Source organism: Chelonoidis abingdonii, chromosome 17 (genome assembly GCF_003597395.2).
Source record: "Chelonoidis abingdonii isolate Lonesome George chromosome 17, CheloAbing_2.0, whole genome shotgun sequence".
NCBI lineage: Eukaryota > Metazoa > Chordata > Testudines > Testudinidae > Chelonoidis > Chelonoidis abingdonii.
The window spans coordinates 138,791-159,831 of NC_133785.1; the positions used below are offsets into that span (position 1 = coordinate 138,791).

Consider the following 21,041-nt stretch of genomic DNA (forward strand, 5'->3'; position numbering starts at 1 on the left):
TTCTTTTAACTGTTTGTGATGAGGGGGATAGAGTCTCTCCAGGGAATGGCAGAGGAAGGGTTAACACTCATACTCTGTCTGGGTTGGAACAGGACAGCTGCATGTATGGGCAGCTGTAGTGAATTAAGTAATTTCTCATTACCCTGGAAGTGGTCTGAGTAGTAGGGTACTTTGAAACAAACTCTTCTGGGGCACAGAGAGAAAGAAAGAGGAGGAAAATAGTACTTAAAAAGTTCCTGCCAGTAACAGATTTCTATTTTTATTTATCCAGAGCCTTTTTTTTTTTTTGGTGATTAAAAGGCTTTATGGAAACCTGTTTGAGTCTTGACTCTGAGAAGTATAATCGTGCTGGTCCCTTTTATATTTGATTGCATCTTTCTGCCTTGTTGTATTCTTAATACCCTGCTTACTTTTATTTATTTTAAGCTACAGACAAGTTGTTACACTTATCTCTTTCTAGATAGCCTAGGAGAGTGAGTGGGGATTTGTGCATAATGTGAGAAGTGACAGAACTTTGTAGATCTCACAAAAGTGTTGCTTGTGGTACAAGCATTCCCACATTAGCTATTCCTGTATTTTTTATTTTCAGTATAACTGAACTGTCTTTTAAAAAGAAAAAGTTAGTTTCTCTCAGACTACTTAGAACTGTAGAGGACATGCACCTGCACTTTCCTTTAATGCTTGAGCATGCTCAAGGAGGAATTCGTGAAAGCTGTTCTCAGGGAGGAGCTGCTGTGGAAGGGACACCTGTTGCTGTTATCACTGTAACAAGAAAAACTCTGTTTCAGAGTGGAGTAACATCTTTTCCATATGAACAGGTAAATTTTCCCTTTTCTGCTGGTTTTGTGAAAATGTTGATTGGGTATTTTTACTGGTTTATGCAATGCCGGTGTGTGGACTGAAAGTTAATACAGATGTGGCAGAAGAGCTTAGAGGGGAGAACAAAAAAGATGGAAAAATGACCACTAATTTTTTTTTATTCTTGGGGGATAGGACAACTAGTAAATGTTTTATCCTTTTTTGCAAGGGAGAATCACTGGAGAGAGAAGTTAGGGGAATGTGTGCAGAAGGATTGGATTTCTATTCCTATCTTTCCTGATTACTTTGTAATTCTCTGTATTTTACAGCCTTAGGCCCCAGTCTGAGAGAGACTTGTGCTTGTGTTCATGTGTCTTCAGTGTGTGGACTGTGCAGCGCTGGGCCTAGGCATGGGTGAGGAGGGCGGTTGCTCAGGGTACCAACCAGCTTCTAGGGGGTGTCGCATGACTCTCCTATCTGGCAATGTTTGTGTTTGAGGGATTTTTTGGCATGTGTGTGCTGAAAATGTTCTCTATCCTGGGCACTAAAAAATGGCAAAACACGGACACAGAAGACCGCGTATTCTGTGATTGAAACGTGGTTGTACATTTGGTGAGTTCACGTAATTAATAGTAAAGAAAGAGGTGCAGACATTGGGTAACAGCAATACTGACATTGCCATAAACAAAATTAGTGAGAAGACAATGTGCAGAATGTAGAAGAGAAAAGGTGAGAAAACTGGCTCCAGTAAATCTCTCTCTCCCCAGCAATAGATTTCCTTTATGTTTAAGGTGCAGTGACAATAAATATACCAGTAGCTGCCACTGAGGGTGCATATTCTTTTCAGTAGAACAAATAGGGGCATTGGTTGACCTTGTTTTTTGAACATGGAGATATTTATCCTGTTTATGCACCAGTCTCCAGTGTGTGTGTCTGCATTCTAAAAGGCACGCACATTACCTGTGGAAGTGTTCTTGGACTTGCCTACTTTTGAGCAAATGGGAGAAATCAGTGGTCAGCCCCTGTGAATATGAATGAGCTTTAGCTCCTTTTTTGTCTCACGGTTGCAGAGAGTGTTTCAAAACGCAGGCTGGCTAAACCTGGATTTGTAAGATCAAAGAAGCAAAGCCAAAAATGAGCATTGGTGCAGATGCACGCCTTCTGCTGCACTGAAGAATGAATGAAATATATATAAATAAAGGTATCCACTGATAGTTGTCTGGCTGTTTAGTCTCTTTAGTAGAAGGTGCACTAGTGGAGAACCAAATCCTAGGCAATTAGCGTGGGGTAACTGATGAAGGGGGGCATACTTGGTGGAAGATGATTTGCACTGTCTATTAGTTTTCTGTTTCTAAATTTCTGAATGTTTGAGGTTGTTAAACTAGCTCTTAGACACTGCCTGTGGCATTAAAGTGAGCATCTGAAGTTATTCTACTTCATAGTTTATCAAAGCTAGTATGTAAGAAAAAATTAGAAATAAGTACAGTATTTGCTTTTAAGAGAGTTGAAACTAAGCTGCAAAATCATTCCATAATACTCAGTGCACATGGAACAATTCTTTTGGTTTGGTCTGTTTCTAGGTGGTGGGAGGGATAGTCAGTGGTTTGAGCATTGGCCTGCTAAACCCAGGGTTATGAGTTTAATCCTTGAGGGGGACCATTTGGGGGTTTAGTTGGGATTTGGTCCTGCTTTGAGCAGGGGGTTGGACTAGATGACCTCCTGAGGGCTCTTCCAACCCTGTTAATCTATAATTCTATGACAGAGGACAGGTGTAAACTTTGGACTGAGACTCAGACTTTGATCCCTGCCTTTCTGTAAGTTGAGGGTAATGTGCAAGCTGTCTTTTGTTTCATTTTAATTTTTAATGAGGGCCCTTTTTGGCCATCATCGTTTGGACAATATTTAAAATTATTGTTGCCAGTTCAAAAATAATCATTGGCTACAGTCCTGCAATAAAACGCACAGGCAGTCCTCATTGACTTTATTGGGCAAACACAGAGATACACTCATGTGGACTTCACAGCTGTATCAGAGCCTTTCTTAACAAGGGTGAAGGATATGAATTTTAGTGCTGTCTTGTTACCTTGTGTCTGACATTTTCTAAATGTGCACTTAAATTTCTCTCCATGTTAGCAATATTTTGGAGGGCACCTTTTTTGTTTCTATAACCACATATAGGCCTGACTGATAGAAGTGCTGGTGCACACATATTAAGGGATGTACCCATGTGAGTGTTCAGAACCTTAGCTGCTAGTAGATGGCAGAGTAGCAAGTGAATGCTCCTGGGTGCCAGGGAAGAAACTATATGATTCTGCTACACTCATCATGTGACAGGGACAGAGAAGGCCCTCCCTCAATATCCCCACTGTGGTTCTCCTCCTTCAGCAAGAGGTAGCAATGGTAGTAGAGGCAGAAAAGTGGTTTGCTGCAAGTGGCCTGTAGGGTTGGAAAGGAGATACCGAGTTTCTAGCTAGCATTAGTCTGCCAGAAATGGGAGACTGGGGGTGTGTTGGAGTCACCCTGTGGTGTAACCAAGGGTGGTAAGAGCCAAGGTGGCTGGCTGGCTCCAGCACACTCTCAGACATAGCTGGGGGTGACTTGCGTGCTGGAGGCTGTTTGTGAGCAGTCAATGGTGGAGGCTACAGCAGCAATGCATTGTAAAGGGCACCCCAGATTAGAGGGCAGGGGTGATACAACTACTCATAGTCTGAATTGTACCTTAATATGTCATGGGCACCTCACTAAGTGGCCAGTGTCTTTCTTCAAAAGAGTTTTTCTCCTGTTTGAGTGGCCAGCTTTTTAGTTTATCAAATTATCCAGCAACTCTCATTATTTTCAATGGGAACTTGGCTGCTTGGCCCTTTTGAAAATCTGAGCTCTTGATTTAGGTACCTGAGTGAGTGCTGACAGCTTCTGAAAATCTGGCCCCAATTATGGGTACAGAGCACATGTGAAAATTTGCCCTATATCTATAGTTGTGTTTCAGAATTTGCTTATGTCTTCCTGTGGAGGCATCTGTGATTTTTGATGATTTTTTTTTAACTTCTGTATTGTGTAACATATAAAGCAAGTACGTGACTTCAGTGAAGTAGTTCACATAACTCGAAATAGTGAGCAGCTGTATGAATCATTGCCAGCTTTGTCTTTAGCCGCCGCATTGAACTTTTTGATGTATTCCCCTGGTAGGCTAGCAGTGTTTACAGGTACCTTTCTCCTAAATGCATGTCAAGTAAAGCTAGCCTACTCATTGTTTTACAGTCTGTATTACTGGAACAGAGTGCTATGCTCTTGATCAATTCCAGCTGTCCAGGAAATGCTTCACATGGATAAAATGCAGTAGTATTCAAATGGAACCATTTCATGCTCTATTCAGCTACCTTGTCTCATATGCTAATTTGGAGTCAAAATACCTCTTGTCTGTTGTCTTCTTGTGTTCAAGTTGACTAAATAAGTTGAAGTGGAATATGTAGTTATGATAGATGCAAAACGATGTAGAGATGAATTTCTGGTCAATAGAGATTTATCTGTAGTACTTTCTTCATTATCCTTTGCAAAATACACAGGTGTTCACACCATATATCAGAAGATGGTCAATGAGAAACAGGAGAAAATCACAAAGGCAACATCTACTTCCTTCATGGTATTCATTTACAATATGGGGTGTGACTCTTAATCCGTTGTAATGAATGGGAGTCTTTCCCGTTTGACTTCAGTGGGCTTTGGATCAGGCTCTGACAGCTTACATTGAGCTAGTCCTCTCTCCTTTTAAGTAAATAACATGACCAAGGGACTGAGAAGATGAAGACCAAGACTTTCAAAAATGACTAGTGATTTTGGGTTCCCAAATTGAGACACATTTAAAGGGTCCTGATTTCAGAAACTGCTGAGTTGTCTGTCTTCTGAAAATAGTAATGTCTCATGCTGGCCCCCCAAAATCACTAGTCACTTTTGAAAGTCTTGGTCTTCATCTTTTGGGGCTAATCCTGGGGTCCTTTATGATGACATTTCCACTAAGATAATTTAGAGCCTTGCTTAGTAAGGACAGCAGAAATGAACCCCATAGTTTAAAAACTCCTTTAAAAAGGAGAGAGGGGTAACTGTGCTAGTCTGTAGCCACAAAAACAACGAGGAGTCTGGTGACACCTTAAAGACTAACAAATGCATTTGGGCATAAACTTTCGTGGGTAAAAAACCCACTTCTTCAGATGCATGGAGTCTCCATGCATCTGAAGAAGTTGGTTTTTACTTAGCCTTTAAGGTGTCACCGGACTCCTCATTGTTTTTCCTTCTTTTTAAAAAGGAAAAACTACCCAAATGCTTGACTTGAAAACTAAAACTTTAAGTTATTCAAAATAGCTTGTAATAAAAAGGAAAGTATCCACCACTAAGGTAGATACGGTGAAAGAATGCAATGTGCACGTGGCAGAGGAAAAATTTGGAGTAAAATAATTGGAACGGACACCTGAGCAGCCTCAATTTTGTACTGCCTCTTAAAATAAGGAGGAATGATTAAATGCAGAGCTTCATAACCAGAAAACATTAAACTCCAATGGAAAACCCCTTTTAGTTGCCCTGGACAACTTTGAATTACTTAGATGCATATTTATGTCCTGCTTTTACTTTTTCTGAAGAGAAATTGTGGTTTGTATGTTTTGGGTGTCTAGTGAATGACTTGGTGTAGGGTGTGTTGCATTCTGTGTCACATCAGCCATTATTCTCTTTGACTTTATAAAGTTGTACTATTGTTTTCTGATAAATGAGCTATTAGTCCTTAGTAAGAAAGTAATCTAAGACTGCACATCAAGTACCAATAAAGATGTGAAGATTAAGGGGACCACAGTCAAACTGGACCATGGTTGGAATGTAACAGGCTCAGCACATTGACTCAGTTGCCACTCCTGGACTTTGGGTTTACTCTCCTGACTCTGTATCTATTTTCTTCTGGTCTGTTTGTGGAAGCAAAGTTCCCCAAACTCATTGTCATAAACAGATAAGAAAAGTTAATAGCACAAAGTACTTTATATCTCTTTGACTGTAAAGGGTTAACAAGTTCAGTAAGCCTGGCTGTCACCTGACCAGAGGACCAATCAGGAGACAGGATACTTTCAAATCTTGAGGGAGGGAAGTTTCTGTGTGTGCTGTTAGAATTTGCTTGCTGCTTTCACTTCGGGGAGCTCAGAGGACCAGACGTGCACACCAGGTTTCTCTCCATCTCCTTGATACAGGTTCTTGTAGATTCCAAATAATGAGTACTAGATAGATAAAGCGAGTTAGGCTTATGGTTTGTTTTCCTTGTATTTGCAATTGTGCATTGTGCTGGAAGAGAGTTTAATTTGTGTATTTGGCTGAAAGGAGTTTTATTTCCACATTTGGTTTTTTTGCTGACTATAGGATTAATTTTACTTTGAATACTTATGGCTTTGCTGAGGTTTAGTTCCTCCTGTGGCTCTTATAGCTTGATATAAACTTGGTACTGTATTCACATTTATAAATGGTACATCGATAATTTTTTTATCTGTTTTTCTTTTCTTAATTGAAAAAGTTCTTCTGTGATTTAAGAAGCCTGTTAGTTATATTTCTTTTATTTCTGGTGAGACTACCAGGGGACTGGGTAGCTGGATTTACCACATGGTAATTGTATGGTGGGAGAGAGAAGGCTAACATATCTTACTGTGTTCAAGGATTACTGTATCATCTTCTCAGAAGTCATGGGGAGGGGGTATAAAGAAGAAGGAGGTGAGGAAGTGAATTGCCTTCTTGTTTATGTGATTCACGAAGGCAGTTTGAATCATCAGTGATCTTCCATAGGTAAAGCCCTGGAGATGGCAACGGTGAGAGGAAAGGGTTTTCGTTTCCTTGTGTTAAGATCCGAGGGTCTGGGTCTTGGGTTCCCCCAGGCAAGGTTTTGGGGGGACAAGGGTGTACCAGGCACTGGAATTCCTGGTTGGTGGCAGCGCTACAGGTTCTAAGCTGGTAATCAAGCTTAGAGGAATTCATGCTGGTACCCCATCTCTTGGACGCTAAGGTTCAGAGTGGGGAATTGTACCATGACACTCATGCTTCTCTGTGATCACTTTTAGCCTGCAAAACTTGTCATAGATAAGTTCTATAAATGTATACGTTTCTCAGAGCTGGATAAATGTTAGAGAGAATCGGGGGACGGAGTGTAGAAAAGAGGTTGGCAGAGCAATATAGGGAAATTGGCAAGCTATAGAAGACAGCAGCAACCTTAGGTTTACCTCTCAAGAGCATCTCAGGACACTCCTGTGGAGTTGGCGATACCATCTGGTTCAGATTAAGTTTCTGCAATGGGCTTGGTCAGACTCAGGAAAAAGAAGATCCAGCTGTGTCATGGTGAATCCTTATATCTTAGTGGGTGGTAATCGTAGTGGTAAGGTGAGGAAATAGGTGTACCCTGAATCAAAATAAGTGTGGTGGTCTTATTTTTAAGTCTCATCCTATGAGAAAATCTGGTCTGTTGCTTTAACACTTTTGTAGCTGTACTGCAAGCCTTGAAAACTCCTACTCATTTATTTTACTTCAAACAAAGTCATTTCTGTGATTGTTTTTTCTGTTTCCTTTCACAAAGGTGAGAAGCCGCCATACTAGTGTACTGAGTATGCCACTTTTTGAAAGTGTCTGAGAAGAGCTACATATGTGTAGAACTGTTTTGTTATTCAGAGCTCCATTAAGATAGAAGTATCACAAGTCAGAATTGTGGTGCTTCTATATTTACATTTCTATTTTAAGGGAGTGTTTTATTTTCTGTCTGGTAAATTAGAAATGGTTACACCTAGATAGGCTCACTGACTTCATTGAGAGCTGTGAAGGAGCAACTGAGGGCATAATTTTGGCTGTGAATAATTTACCACTTGTGCTTGTAATTTGGAAAGCTTTAATCTGATTTTTTTTGTCAAGCTTTATAAGCTCAGTGGTGACCTAATTACCACAATACACATTTACTTCACTTTTCAGATAGTTTTGAAAAGAGGAAGCAAGAACAGTATAGTTTCTATACCTTTTGATGTTGCATGTTTTAAACATGTACCATAACTCCTAACACATTTCTTTATCCCAAAATATTAAAACATAGGGTTTTTTTGTTTTTTTCCAAATGAGCTTAATTTTCTGTTAGGGGAAAAAAGCAGAATCATTCTGAGTAATAGTTCCTGACTGAGAGAAGTAACAACAGAATAATCTGTTTGGAAGCTCTAGGAAATTATATAGCATTACACTCAGTGATCTCTTCAGTTTTGCTCATAGCCAGTTGCCAGCAGTGAATACAGTAATGGAATAGAAGAAAAAAATGTGTGATGGTCATATATGCTCCAAAACGGACTTAAAATTAGTGATAGGAAAGCTTCAAAAGATTCAGATATTTATTCCATATCATCAAAGTCTGATGTTTTGATAGTGCACAACGAGAAACTTCTTTGGTCTTGAAATTGGGCTGGAAATCTCCTAAGAACAGACTTTCTTGTGAGATTTCAAGTGGTACCTACTGGTACTTAAAAGAAATTTTACTTACATTCTGAATATGATAGCTTTAGGTTGAGTTTGCTTCTGCTTTACACAATGAGTTTCCCTTGCAATAATTTGATGATAGGATATTGTTAAACTGTGTGCTACATCCTTCCTGCATTTTAAAAAAGAGATGCAAAGCATAACACTTAGGAAAACTGAAGTACTGCTAGTGACAGGTTGACTTAGTACAATGCTTAGATATGACTCATAACTTTAGTTGTTTCCCAGTTTCTGGCAGTCTGTTTAGGCAACTGCTGTTTGAATTGCTCTCAGTTGTAAAATGTCGATGCTGTTGATTTTTTACTGTATGAAATCATACCTGATCAAATCTTCAGTTGTGTAATTCTCTAGTGGAAGCTGAAAAAGAGGACATAGTGGTACTTTTCTACATGGCTACTGATTTTTTTTTTTTTTTTTTTTTTTTTTAAGCTCAAGTAGTAGGAGCTTACCGTTTTGGCAAAAGAGGGTTTACAGGTATTAGTCCATCTGATGCACGACTGGACATTTTAACTGATGGTTGTCTATGAAGAGTCTCTTTTACCTTTTATTGGCTGCAGTGATGGGTGGCTGGTCCCCTAAAAATCTTTCATGGGGAAACCATCAGTAATAATTAGGCTATTGGCATTTATCCTGAAACCCTTCACATAGGGGAGACTAATATCAATAGACAGTGTGCTTGTGCTATCTGCTATCAACTAGATCTACTTTTGGTATTATCTAGTCAGTAGCATGTTGGAAATCTGGCACATTTCTGCCTTTACAAAATATCTGGTTTAACTGGAGAAAAAAGCTCTAATGTTTTGCCAAGATGCCTGGCTAACTTTTTTTCCAAGCTGAACGAAATATTAGTTAAGACTTGAAATATCTCCCAGCCTTGTTAGTCTGGAGTATGCCTGCTGTTCTATAAAGACAAATGTTTGACATATGTTAAAGTTTTAATAAACTTAGTTTGATATATTGTCCTGTCATCTTATTGTTTTGTATAATAAATCATCCACATTTTATATGCGGCAGAGGCACTATAAAATGTATGCTGTTGTGTAGTGGAGCTTTAGTCATCGTGAATCTGGGCTGGCTGACTCGTGTGGTGAAGCCACAAAGTTACATTGGTCATCTCAGATGTGTGCCATCAGCATCTTTATATGACATCTTCCTATATCCTAGATATGACACATTTTACAGACCAAATACCTGCGAACCATTTGGGAAATATAAAGTACTATTGACATTTTGTTTTTTATATACCTCTGCTATATAAAGCAATTCCCATCAGTTTTGGCATTGACCTACTTAGGAACAATGAGGCCCTGTAATAACTTGACCCCAACTGTATGAGATTTAGAAAAACAGAGAACTACAACTAATACAGTTTAGATTCTACTTATATTACCTATTTACTTTAATTATTTCTACATAGAAGAACATTGTATCGTTAAGGTCTGATACCTTGGGACCTTCTAGAGCAAAAGGTACATGCTGCATATCCTGTTGGGAACCCAGATAATTGGCTCCTCTTTTCAGCATATAAAGCTCTAATTTCTAGTCCTGATGGGACTTGAGATATCTGATTTTATGCTGTTCAAATCCTTGCTCTGCTTGATTCATTGTTTTATCTCCAGATCGTTCCAAATCAAGCAAAGCATGGGCATGAACATGGAGAACCTGAAGCATTGTCATACCTCACCCCCTCCATCCCTGCAATACCCCAGACTCAATTGTCCTGATAAAAGTTGTGTGGAAACTAATATACCTCTGCAATCCATTTCAGCTCTGACGAAACAGTATAAAAAATGTTCTGACCGGCTCTATTGACCATTCCTGCTTTCCTCCCTAAATATGATCCCCTCCTGGTTTATTGATGACATGGCATAGAGAATTTTGTACTTGCTGCATTTGCTTTCCTTTTTTCTAGATAAAGATTACATGAAAGATATTCTTTAATTTCAAGTGTTTTAATTACTAGGCAATAAGTGTGTGTTTGTATATACACACACACAAGCCCCCCCCCCGATAGTTATTAACAAATGTTAATTTCTGTAAGGTTCAGTATGACACATGTACCATTATCTTCAGCTGATGCATGCATTGTATAAGTATTTGTGCAAGAAGATCTAAAGTCTACTGCACCCATATGTGCACATTTCTCCATAGGTGGATTTTAGATCTTTTTATAATCAAATATATACCGTTTCAGCAAAGAGGAGGATACATATAAGTGATATTGAAGCTACATATATAAAGCTTACTTCATTTCTGTAACTTCCTCAAATATTTGTTCAGATTTACCAAATCATCATAAAAATGATGCTGACATTGTTTGCCTGTGCTTAAGATAGTGGCACCCTTGTCCTTAAGGCATTTAATTCTAGAATGATTATATCAGAAAAGCAGAGTCACCACTGAAATATGCCCTAGTTACCTATGAACTACTGGTGAATAATGCAATTAATCACTTATCATACTTGTGCAAAGTTAGGTCTTATGTCTGGGAGTTGTATCTTTTGTATAAGCTGTTTTAGTATTTGCAAGTTGCTTTTATTTTTGTGTGCTATGCATTTCTGGATTACTGAATTTGTCTGAGACAAACTGAAATGAGTTCAGAAAATATCCTAGGGAAAACAATTAAAGATACTGATCTTTGAAGCAAGGGAACTCAATGAGTTGGGCAGATCCCTTGATGAGCATGATAAGGTCCCAGCAAACTGGTATTCCAAATTGCCAAACATGCCAGTAGTGTGAAAACTGCATATAAGTAGACAATTGACTCTTTTAAACTTTAACCTTGGAACACCTCAAGGTCTTTGCCCTCATTTGGTAAAGTGGATACCACCCTTTTAAAAAAAAATGATCATTTGTATTTTGCATCGCAAATTTTTAGTTCTTTGGAGAAATTGGGCTACTAAAATAGCACTTTGCAAATCTCTCTTCAGATTATGACCTTTAATAGTAAAATCATACATTTCATATTTTGGCAACATTTTATCAGGAAGGATCCCAAAATTCTTTATAAATTAGAGATGCACAGGCAAACCTTAACTCACTTCTTCAGTGCAGCCTGATGCCTGGGGCAGAAGGCATCAGTTGATGAATGATGCCCAGTAATACTATATACAGCCTGTTTATAGTTCATAAGTGTAGAAACCTGTATTCAGTGGCTGAATTTAGGCAGACAGGAGACAGTTCACTCAGTCTGGAATTTGGCCAGGACATAATGCTATTTTGTGTGCTTATCCAGTACCCTTTTGGCTGCCATGGGATTCTCAACCCTAATTCGCATAGGTCGAGCACACAGCAGTGGATGACTTCTTTCTCTTTGCAGAAATGAATTTCTTTGAAGGTTGGCATTCTTCTGGATTTCACTGCTTAATATATCATACAAATGTGAGGATCTAGTCTTGCAGATCATTCAAGTCAGTCCCACTGAAATCAATAAGATATATAGATTGTTCCAGGGCCCATGATGTCATAAATGTCAAAGGAAAATCAGTACTGGGATGTCTATGGCTCTGGTTACCCGTCTTAAAATTTTTGATTGCATATGCTGAATGCATTTAAGCAGCTTACAAAATAAAGGTGGTGGCAGTGGACAGAAAATGGGGTGGGGGGAAATTGGAGCAGTTAATCAAAGTAGCAGTTTCATTTTTTCCTGCAGTTTTCAGATTAGGAAAATGTTAACAAATCCTGTTTAAACTTGGAGTTTAAAAGGAAACTTATCATATCTTTTACAAACAGGCTTATGTCTAACAGGGTAGTGATGGCTGGACGAGCAGGGTACCAATGTGGTGACTTAAATGTGTTTTAATAAAATGTATTATCCTACCATGTCAGAAAGCATTAAATGAGTGAACAAAGTGATTCCATTTATTCATAACATAAAAAGCTTTGGTAGGAAATTTCTTTTTTAAGAGTTTCGATTTTTCTGTATATTTAGTGAGAATGAACAGCCTGCTTCATCAGTTTAAGTACATAACTGTGTTGTTTTTCACATACTATATTGCTGTGCATCTCCGAGTTCCATCTTCAGCATATGCATACAGCATGTTGCTCCTTCTCCCCTCCCTTCATTTTTTCTAAGCCAGCTAGATTGTTCTCCCTTTTTCTTCATTCCAAATCCATATTTAATATTCTATTAGGGATTGGTCTGGCACAATTTGCTGGATTTGTGTACCATCTCTATTAGGATTGCCAACACAAGCATTCAAAAATTGTAAATTAGGCTCCCCCAAAATAATGAGGTTGGATTAAAATGAGATTTTTAAGAAATACTTTTTTTAATTCTTTTTATTTGCATTCTGTTTTTTAAGCCTTTAAGATTCATGTTTTCAAGTTTTACTCCACAAGCATGAGGGCTAGACATTTTTTATAAATGAAGGCTGAGATTCGCATGACTTGAGCATCTGGAGTATTAAGAAAAGCACAAAATGTCTCGAAACTTGTGATAAAATTGCAGGAATACCTGAAGACTATATATTTTAGTGCTTCTCCAGGTCAGCGACATCTGAGATGATGTTGTTTCTGTTCTCAACTCCAGGAAAATGTGAGAATTTGCTAATTTCAAAGACTGTAAATGAGAGAGAGATTTTGGCAAAGACCGAAGAAAGAGAGATTCTTATTTAGCTGAATTTACTCAGCCAAAAAAGTTTTGGATTTTGTTGCATCATATTTTTTCCAAACTAGTTTGGCCATCATTAGTGGGAAGCAAATTTAATGTGGTCTGAGCAAAGTCCAAAATCATAAGCATCGGAATAGCATACTTTCACTTTAGCAAGCTTAATAACATTAAATAGGAATTTTGATTTTTCACCTTAAATAACTTCAGAATCTGTATTTAAGCTAAACTTGATGGGATGGGCCTGTTTTTTTTGTTTTTTTTTTAAACTATCAGATAATAAGCTCTAACAAAAGAAGAAGAGTAAAATCAGTAAAACCAAGCCAGAGATTAGGTTTTAGTGCATGCAGGCAATGACCAGGTAACTCAGCCAACAGGATCACTGTATGTTACCAGTCTCTGGGATTTATTTTTTATGCCTTTATTTTATTATCCTATCACCAAAATAGCTACATTCATTGGATTGTTTCCTGGAGGTAGGGGTGGGTGTGTGCGTGCATGTGTGCATATGCACATAGATCTCCCCATTTCTGCCCAGAAGGAGGGTCCTCTCCATGTACTGATCAGAAATCTGAGCAGGGGGCAGGAACAGCTATTTGCCGTGTTGTCTTGGCCTGAGTTGCCTTGAACAGCTAATGAGTCACCACAGGGAGACCCAGGAAAAGGCACTGTTGTTCCAGCAGAAGCTGTGTTGTCAGGAGAGGCTGGGCCAGTACAACCGGATTTGTCCTTGCTCCTGGTTCTATTAAAAAAGGTGGTTTCCTCCTCTCTGGTGCTCTGAGATCTGAGTAGTTTTGAGAGGTTGCATCTGCTTCTGCTTCTTCACAAGAGTGGGTGGTGTAGAGAAGAATTTGCAAGGGGAATCTTGCAGGTTTTTTCTTTGCATCTTAGCCTCTTCTTTTATGTTTCCCGTGAAAGAAGACTATTTGGTTTTTGATAGTAAGAGAGAGCTTGTAACCTGTTTGACTTCAAGTACTTGGTTCATAGTCCTCCAATTTCTTCTAAGAAACGTTGCTTGGGTGGCCTGGTGATAGACACCTTGAAAATACCTAGGAAATACAGAGAGAAGTTCTGGATAGCATTCATCCAAAAGGTTTCCCTCTACAAAAACCAAAAACAAGAGGCTAGCTAAATCAGCTGGCAACCATACAAAATTCTGACTGACATCTCATCAATATTTTTTATTGATAAACTGTCTGATCTGCTGCCATGTAATCATGTATATAATTAAAGGAATTTGTTTTAATGCATTTCTGTATATGCCAAGAACATAATTTATGTATCACGTTATTTTAGCAAATAAGTGGAAAATATAGCTGATCCCTGCTTATGAGTCAGTATGTATTAATTAACAGACTGATTACAACACACCTTGCATAAAAATCCGGCTGACTAGCTTACTGATGAATCTGTTACAGGATGCTTCCCTCTATGTAGTCATTCAAAATACATTAGCATGAAGACATGCAAGATCTTTGCAAGTCATCATCATCGCTCCTTGGCATTCTTTAATCCCCACACTCCAAAGCTGTCATTTTTTAAAAAAATGAAAGTGAGAGAGGAAAATTTAGGGTTGAACAAACAGCAAATGTTCAGATGTTGGGATAAGCAGTTAGAATTACAGAGCCTTATCTAAACTACTGAATCTTCCTGCAGTTGCAAAATAATACCAGATGCAGGGCTGACCCCATGGGACCCCAGTAGATATGCCCTCCCAGTCAGACAGCAAACCATTGATAACTCCTCTCTTGAGTAGTCTTTCAACCAATTTTGCACCTACCTTACAGTAATTTCATCTAGACCACATTTCCCTAGTTTGCTTATGAGAATGCCTTGTGGGCCTGTGTCAAAAGCCTTATTAAATTCAATTTATGTGACATCTACTGCTTCTTCGCGTCAACTAGGCCAGTAACCCTGTCAAAGAAGGAAATTTAGCTTGGTTTGGCATGATTTGTTCTTGACAGATCCACATAGACTATTCCTTATAATCCGATTATACTATAGGGTTTTAAAAATTGTTTAATTTGTTCCAATATCTTTCTAGATATCAAAGTTAGGTTGATTGATCTATAATTCCTGGATCCTCTTTGTTCCCCTTTTTAAAGATAGGTTCTATGTTTGCCCTACTCCAGTCCTCCTGGACCTCACTTGTCGTCAGAGTTCTTGAAGGCTGAAGCACCCACAGGGAAAAAATGGTAGGTGCAGAGCACCCACTGGCAGCCCCTCCATTGGTGCCTCCCCCTCCCTCCCCGTGCCTCCTGCCCGCCACGATCAGCTGTTTTGTGGCATACTGGAGGCAAGCAGGGGGGAGAAGCGAGGACACGATGTGCTCAGGGGAGGGGTGGAACTGGATGGGAAAAGGCAGGGTGGGGCAGGAAGCAGTGGAGCGGGGGTAGGAAGGGGTGCAGCAAGGCCTGGCATGGAGCCGGGGTCAAGCACCCCTTGGCACTTTGAAAAGTTGGTGCCTGTGGTTGCTAATGGTTCTGAGATTTCTTCAGCTAGTTCTTTAAGTACCTTAAGAGGCATTTCATGTGTGAACTTGAGTACATCTAACTTACCTAAATATTTGGTAACCTATTTTTTTCTGCATTTGGCTTTTATTCCTTCCCTCTTGTTAATGTGAACTGAGAGTACCTGGTCACCATTAACGTTTTTAGTGAAAACATGCAAAACAGACATTCTGCAGCTTAGCCTTTTTGATGTAATAAGCTCTCCTTCCCTAGTAAGTAGAGGATGTACATTTGCTTCGTCTTTCTCTTGCTCCTGATGCATTTAAAGAACTTCTTCTTATTGAACAGCAGCATTATGTGTAGCAGTATATTAAACATAAACTCTGCATTTAGAATAAGTTTTATACACATCTTGTTTTGTGTGGGGTGGATATTCATTTTGGCAAGCCAATTTATGAGCCTGTTGAAATAATTTAATTCTTCATGTAATCTTCCCTCCTAAATTATTTATTTTATAATATGCCTTATGCACTTTGAATGGTCCCTTGAAATGTGTTAATTTATGCTAAACAATCTTGTATTTGGTGTGAAAGTGTGGGATCATTGTCCATTTGACTCTGGAAAAATTCCACCATGATTTCAACAGCTTCCACTCCACCATCAATCTCAGCCTGGACCATCTACCACGGGGAGGTCCACTTCCTAGACCACCACAGTGCAAATAAGTGCTGGTCACATTAACACCACCCTATACCGAAAACCTACGATTGCTATGCCTACCTTCATGCCTCCAGCTTCCATCCTGGCACACCACATGATCCATTGTGACAGCCAAGCACTGAGGAACAACCGCATCTGCTCTAACTCCTCAGCAGAGACCAACACCTACAAAATCTCCACCAAGCATCTCAGAACTACAATACCCGCACGAGAAATAAGGAAACAGATCAACAGAGCCAGACGTGTACCCAGAAGCCTCCTACTGCAAGACAAACCAAGAAAGAAACCAACAGGACTCCACTGGCCATCACATACAGTCCCTAGCTAAAACCCTCCAACGCTCATCAGGATCTACAACCATCCTGGACAATGATCCCACGCTTTCACAGCCTTGGGTGGCAGGCCAGTCCTCGCCACAGACAACCTGCCAACCTGAAACACATTCTCACCAGTAACTGCACACTGCATCATAGTAATCTAACTCAGGAACCAATCTGTAACAAACCTCGATGCAACTCTGCCACATATTACACCAGCGACACCATCACAGACCTAACAGATCAGCCACACCATCACCGGTTCATTCACCTGCACGTCCACCAATGTAATGTACGCCATCATATCCAGCAATGCCCCTCTGCTATGTACATCGGCCAAACTGGACAGTCCTATGGAAAAGGATAAATGGACACAATCAGATATTAGGAAAGGCAATATACAAAAACCTGTAGGAGAGCACTTCAACCTCCCTGGCCACTCTATAGCAGACCTAAGGTGGCCATCCTGCAGCAAAAAAACTTCAGGACCAGACTTCAAAGAGAAACTGCTGAGCTTCAGTTCATCTGCAAATTTGACACCATCAGCTCAGGATTTAAACAAAGACTGTGAATGGCTTGCCAACTACAAAACCAGTTTCTCCTCCCTTGGTTTTCACACCTCAACTGCTAGAAGAGGGCCTAATCCTCCCTGATTGAACTAACCTCATTATCTCTAGCCTGCTTCTTGCTTGCATATATATACCTGCCCCTGGAAATTTCCGCTACATGCATCCGACGAAGTGGGTTTTCACCCACGAAAGCTCATGCTCCAAAATGTCTGCTAGTCTGTAAGGTGCCACACGACTCATTGCTGCTTTTACAGATCCAGATTAACACGGCTACCCCTCTGATACCTGTAATAAGCCAATTTCTTTAATATGATGATTTCTTTAAAATGTTCACACTTATAATGAAAAACGCTTACAAATGCCTATACCAAGCCTATCAAAAAATGCTCTCATAATTATCCTCTTGCTCCTTTTAGTCAGGCATCTTCTTACCTGGGCACACTTGAACATCACCGTGGCAGAGCATTTTGATAGGAAAAGATACTAGTCATGTGTCATGCTCTCTGAGTTAGAGTTGTAATATAAAGTTTTCCTTAAATATTTGTTGAAGTCACTCTGAGAGAAGAAAATGGTGGTTGAAGCTGTTGATTCAGTTACATGTGGTATCTCTATGTATAACTCTGAAACTGAAGTCAATTCAGATCTTGCTATAAATCTTTTTTTAAAATATACAATATTTTGGTTTTAAGTATAAACTTAAATATTTCCTCAACTAAAACATTTTACAGAACACATGGAAAAATATAGGCAGGGATATTCCAAGCTAAGGTATTCCTAAGGGAATTGGGTGTCCAATTTCCATTAATGGCTTTGCAAATTGCAACCATAGCATGTATTGAGTATATCAATAAGGTAAAATAGAAAGGGATAGAGTCCGAGGAGAATTGCTCTTGTCGTTATCCAGTAAAACACAGTTCTATTTGACAATAAGAAGTTGTACACAAATGAGTGTGTGTGCACATACACCAGATGTGGTAGAAAGAGACTCAACCCTTTAGTTACAGCATATTAATCATTTCTGGTGGCCTGCACAAATTTTAGAGGTCACCAGAAACCAAAATAAACACCATCATCTAATAATCAAGAATAATATAATTTTAATATTAAAAGCCTAAGAATTTTAGTAAATGTAAGGACCGTGATGGGCTCTCCCAACACAGTATGTTTTGCCTTTCTAAAAAAAGTTTGAATACCTTAACATGGATCAGAACTGTTGTGTTCATTACATTTATCGTTTGTTGGAGTAACTTGTATTTTATACTCTGTTGGGTTGATTGCTTTGTTGTTTAGCTTATCCCCTTGTACCATTTTCTGCTGACATGCAGAAGGTTTAGAGGGATTGCTCTTGCGTAGCCCATAATGCGTATCCTATGTGTATATTAGTATGCTTTGGGTGGGTTTCCTAAATGCCTGCTGCAATACAGTCTGTCTCATTTGCAGCCATGAAAGCCCATGGAGATGTCACTCCCCCCACCAAACTGTTCCTATTCTTTTTTTGGCACATAATTGAAAACAGGTTTTGACTTAGTGTGAAGAGACATGTGGTGTGAATGTGTCCATGCTGTCACAGTGGAAGCACTCCTTATATTAGATAGATGGCACTAGGAAGCAGCATGCAAATTACCCATCTAAATCCCTTTTTAGTTTTCATTTAGCTCAAGAAAAACTGACCTACCACACTGTTAACTGGCAGAATGCCAATTTAACACCGGCATAAGTATAGGTAGCCAAGAAACCTTGTGCGTGCATCAAAAGTTGAGGACTTGATTCCCAGCTTAGAATATTTGAAGCAGCACTTTTCCAGCCCTGGATTTTCATTTTTAGGATTAAGAGAATGTGCTGTTTAGATGAAAAAGGGACTCATGCACTCTTAGAAGCTAGTTTAGGATTTGTAGAATAAGGGTGAGTCTCTGCTCTTTTGAATTAGCCCCTTGTGCTGTGTTTAGTATGCGTCTTCCGATAGGGAAGGAATATTATGTAAGATAGTTGAACTGGTGGTCCACTGGAGGACGAAACATTTATGTTGAATACAGCCTTAAAGCTTTATGGAACCAGGTGGTGGTGGTGGTTGTTATCCTGAGAACCTTTTTTTACCAGATAATATTCTGGAGCTAAAGATATGCTTTTATAAAAGGAATTGATAATAAATAACTCCTAATATTTGTGTTTGTATGGGAGCATTTTATGAAATGCTGATAAAAATGAACAAAGAAGGAGTTTGTTTATGGACTGGATTATTTTTATATTCTTTTAAATAGTTGGAGTTGTGCTACAAATCTGGATCCAGTCAGTACAGTTGTTTGCAATTAAGTAAAGTATTTATAAAACACTAATACAATGTACATGCCAAAATTTGGTGGTGATGAAGATCATGGCTGGCTTTCAAACTACCCATTGTTCTTGACACCAGAAATAATTTCAGAAAGATAGTGGTTAGAACTTTTAGAATGCAAGTAAAGATCAGACACTACTTTGAATTCTGTGATTTTAATTCCAGTGATCAAATGAAATCATGCATGCCTGTTTCACTTTTTAATTGATTCCTTCCAGTATTGTAAAAGATGGTCCTTGCATGAGACAGATAATACAGAAACAATGTTTTAAGCCACTAACCCTGCTGCCCTGCTGATAACACTTCTTTATAAACCTATGCAGAGATGCCTGGTTTTGGTTTATAAAGATGTCAACAATTGAAATAATCTGCATTTGTTATACAATATGGATACTTTAAACTTCCATAACAGTTAGCTTGCATTAAACATAAAACAGTGTATTGAATAAAGTGCTTACATAAACAAGTGTGTGTTTGACTGATATACGCTGTATGTGTGACTTAGGCAACAAATGCGTTGGGATATCTTCAATGAAGAGAATAAGTGTACAAAATAATGGAACTGGCTTTCTAAAATTTGATCAATAATCTTTATTTGTCAGATATTTTCCAAACAAATGTGAACAAACCAAATTGTTTATAAAGTTGATAGGGAATTTGCTGTAAGGACAGAGTTGTTACAGATGGATTCATTAACAGCCTGACTCATGATGAAGTTGATACAGCATTTTAAAAAAGGTAAATTCCAACTTGTGATTGAACAGAGACACTCTTGCAGTCTGAATCAGTTATGAATACTGAGAAATTACTAAATGGATTTCTGACAATTTGATTAGCAGCACATGTAGTGAAGAGGCTTTATTAGAATTACCAGTGAGCCTCGGAGGGAAGTGAGTTCAGAACTTGCATGTTCAGGCCTCCAAACACCTTATTTTTACCATTGTTTTCCTAATGTTATAATTTAACCTGTAAAGGAAATTGTATCTGGTAATTTATATCTTCACTACTAGTTTATTGTAACTACCCTGTCCTCTCCCCCACAAGTTTGTTTAATTTTCGGGTAATGCTACAGTTTGCAGTAGAAAGGCAATGAAATACTTCATCATTCCTTTGTCTCTACTATTTTTCTCATTGGTACTCACAGCAATGCCTTTGCAAACAGTGAATAGCAGAAACTCAGCAAATTATGTATTTTTAAAAAATGTTGTAATACACAACTGCTTTAGGCATCTTCCTTCCAATGTCAGAACTCTAGTTTCCTTGTAACATCATCTGTTTGACAAGTATCCAGTTGCACCTACAGCACTCTTCAATCAATAAATATAGTAGTAATTTGACTTTACACTCTGTTATATACTCCTTTACCTTGATCTTATTGGGAGGCAGAAAATGTGTCTGGTGCCTAATCATCTGGCAGTAGTGGTGGTGGTGGTTCGTACTAGGGGGAGTGGGGGGAAGGGGTAGAATTATGATGATAGAATAGGCATATGTTAACTCTCTTCATTTTTTCATAGGGTACTAATTTTCCCCAAGCTTCACCAGTTGGAAGGTTTGAATTACTGCTATTTAGAACTAACTATGTAAGATGACCTTAGTTTCAAAATAGAGACCCTTTTGTGGCAAAAAATATTTTAAGGAACCCTTGGGAAAGGTAAAAATGCATTTATTAAAGAGCTTTCAAGTGTTCACATTCTGGCTCCTTTTTTTATCTGCTCTGGCTGC

The 21,041-nt window shown here is 38.8% G+C and overlaps 1 protein-coding gene across 1 annotated transcript in view; it reads left to right on the plus strand.

The window, feature by feature from the left end:
- Nucleotides 1-797: 797 nt before the first annotated feature.
- ATP2B2 (ATPase plasma membrane Ca2+ transporting 2) overlaps nucleotides 798-21,041 on the plus strand; it is a 633,448-nt gene continuing 613,204 nt past the window's right edge. The window contains exon 1 of the mRNA XM_075073411.1: nucleotides 798-818. The gene's annotated coding sequence lies outside the window, so the exon portion shown is untranslated. The remainder of the gene's footprint in view (nucleotides 819-21,041) is intronic.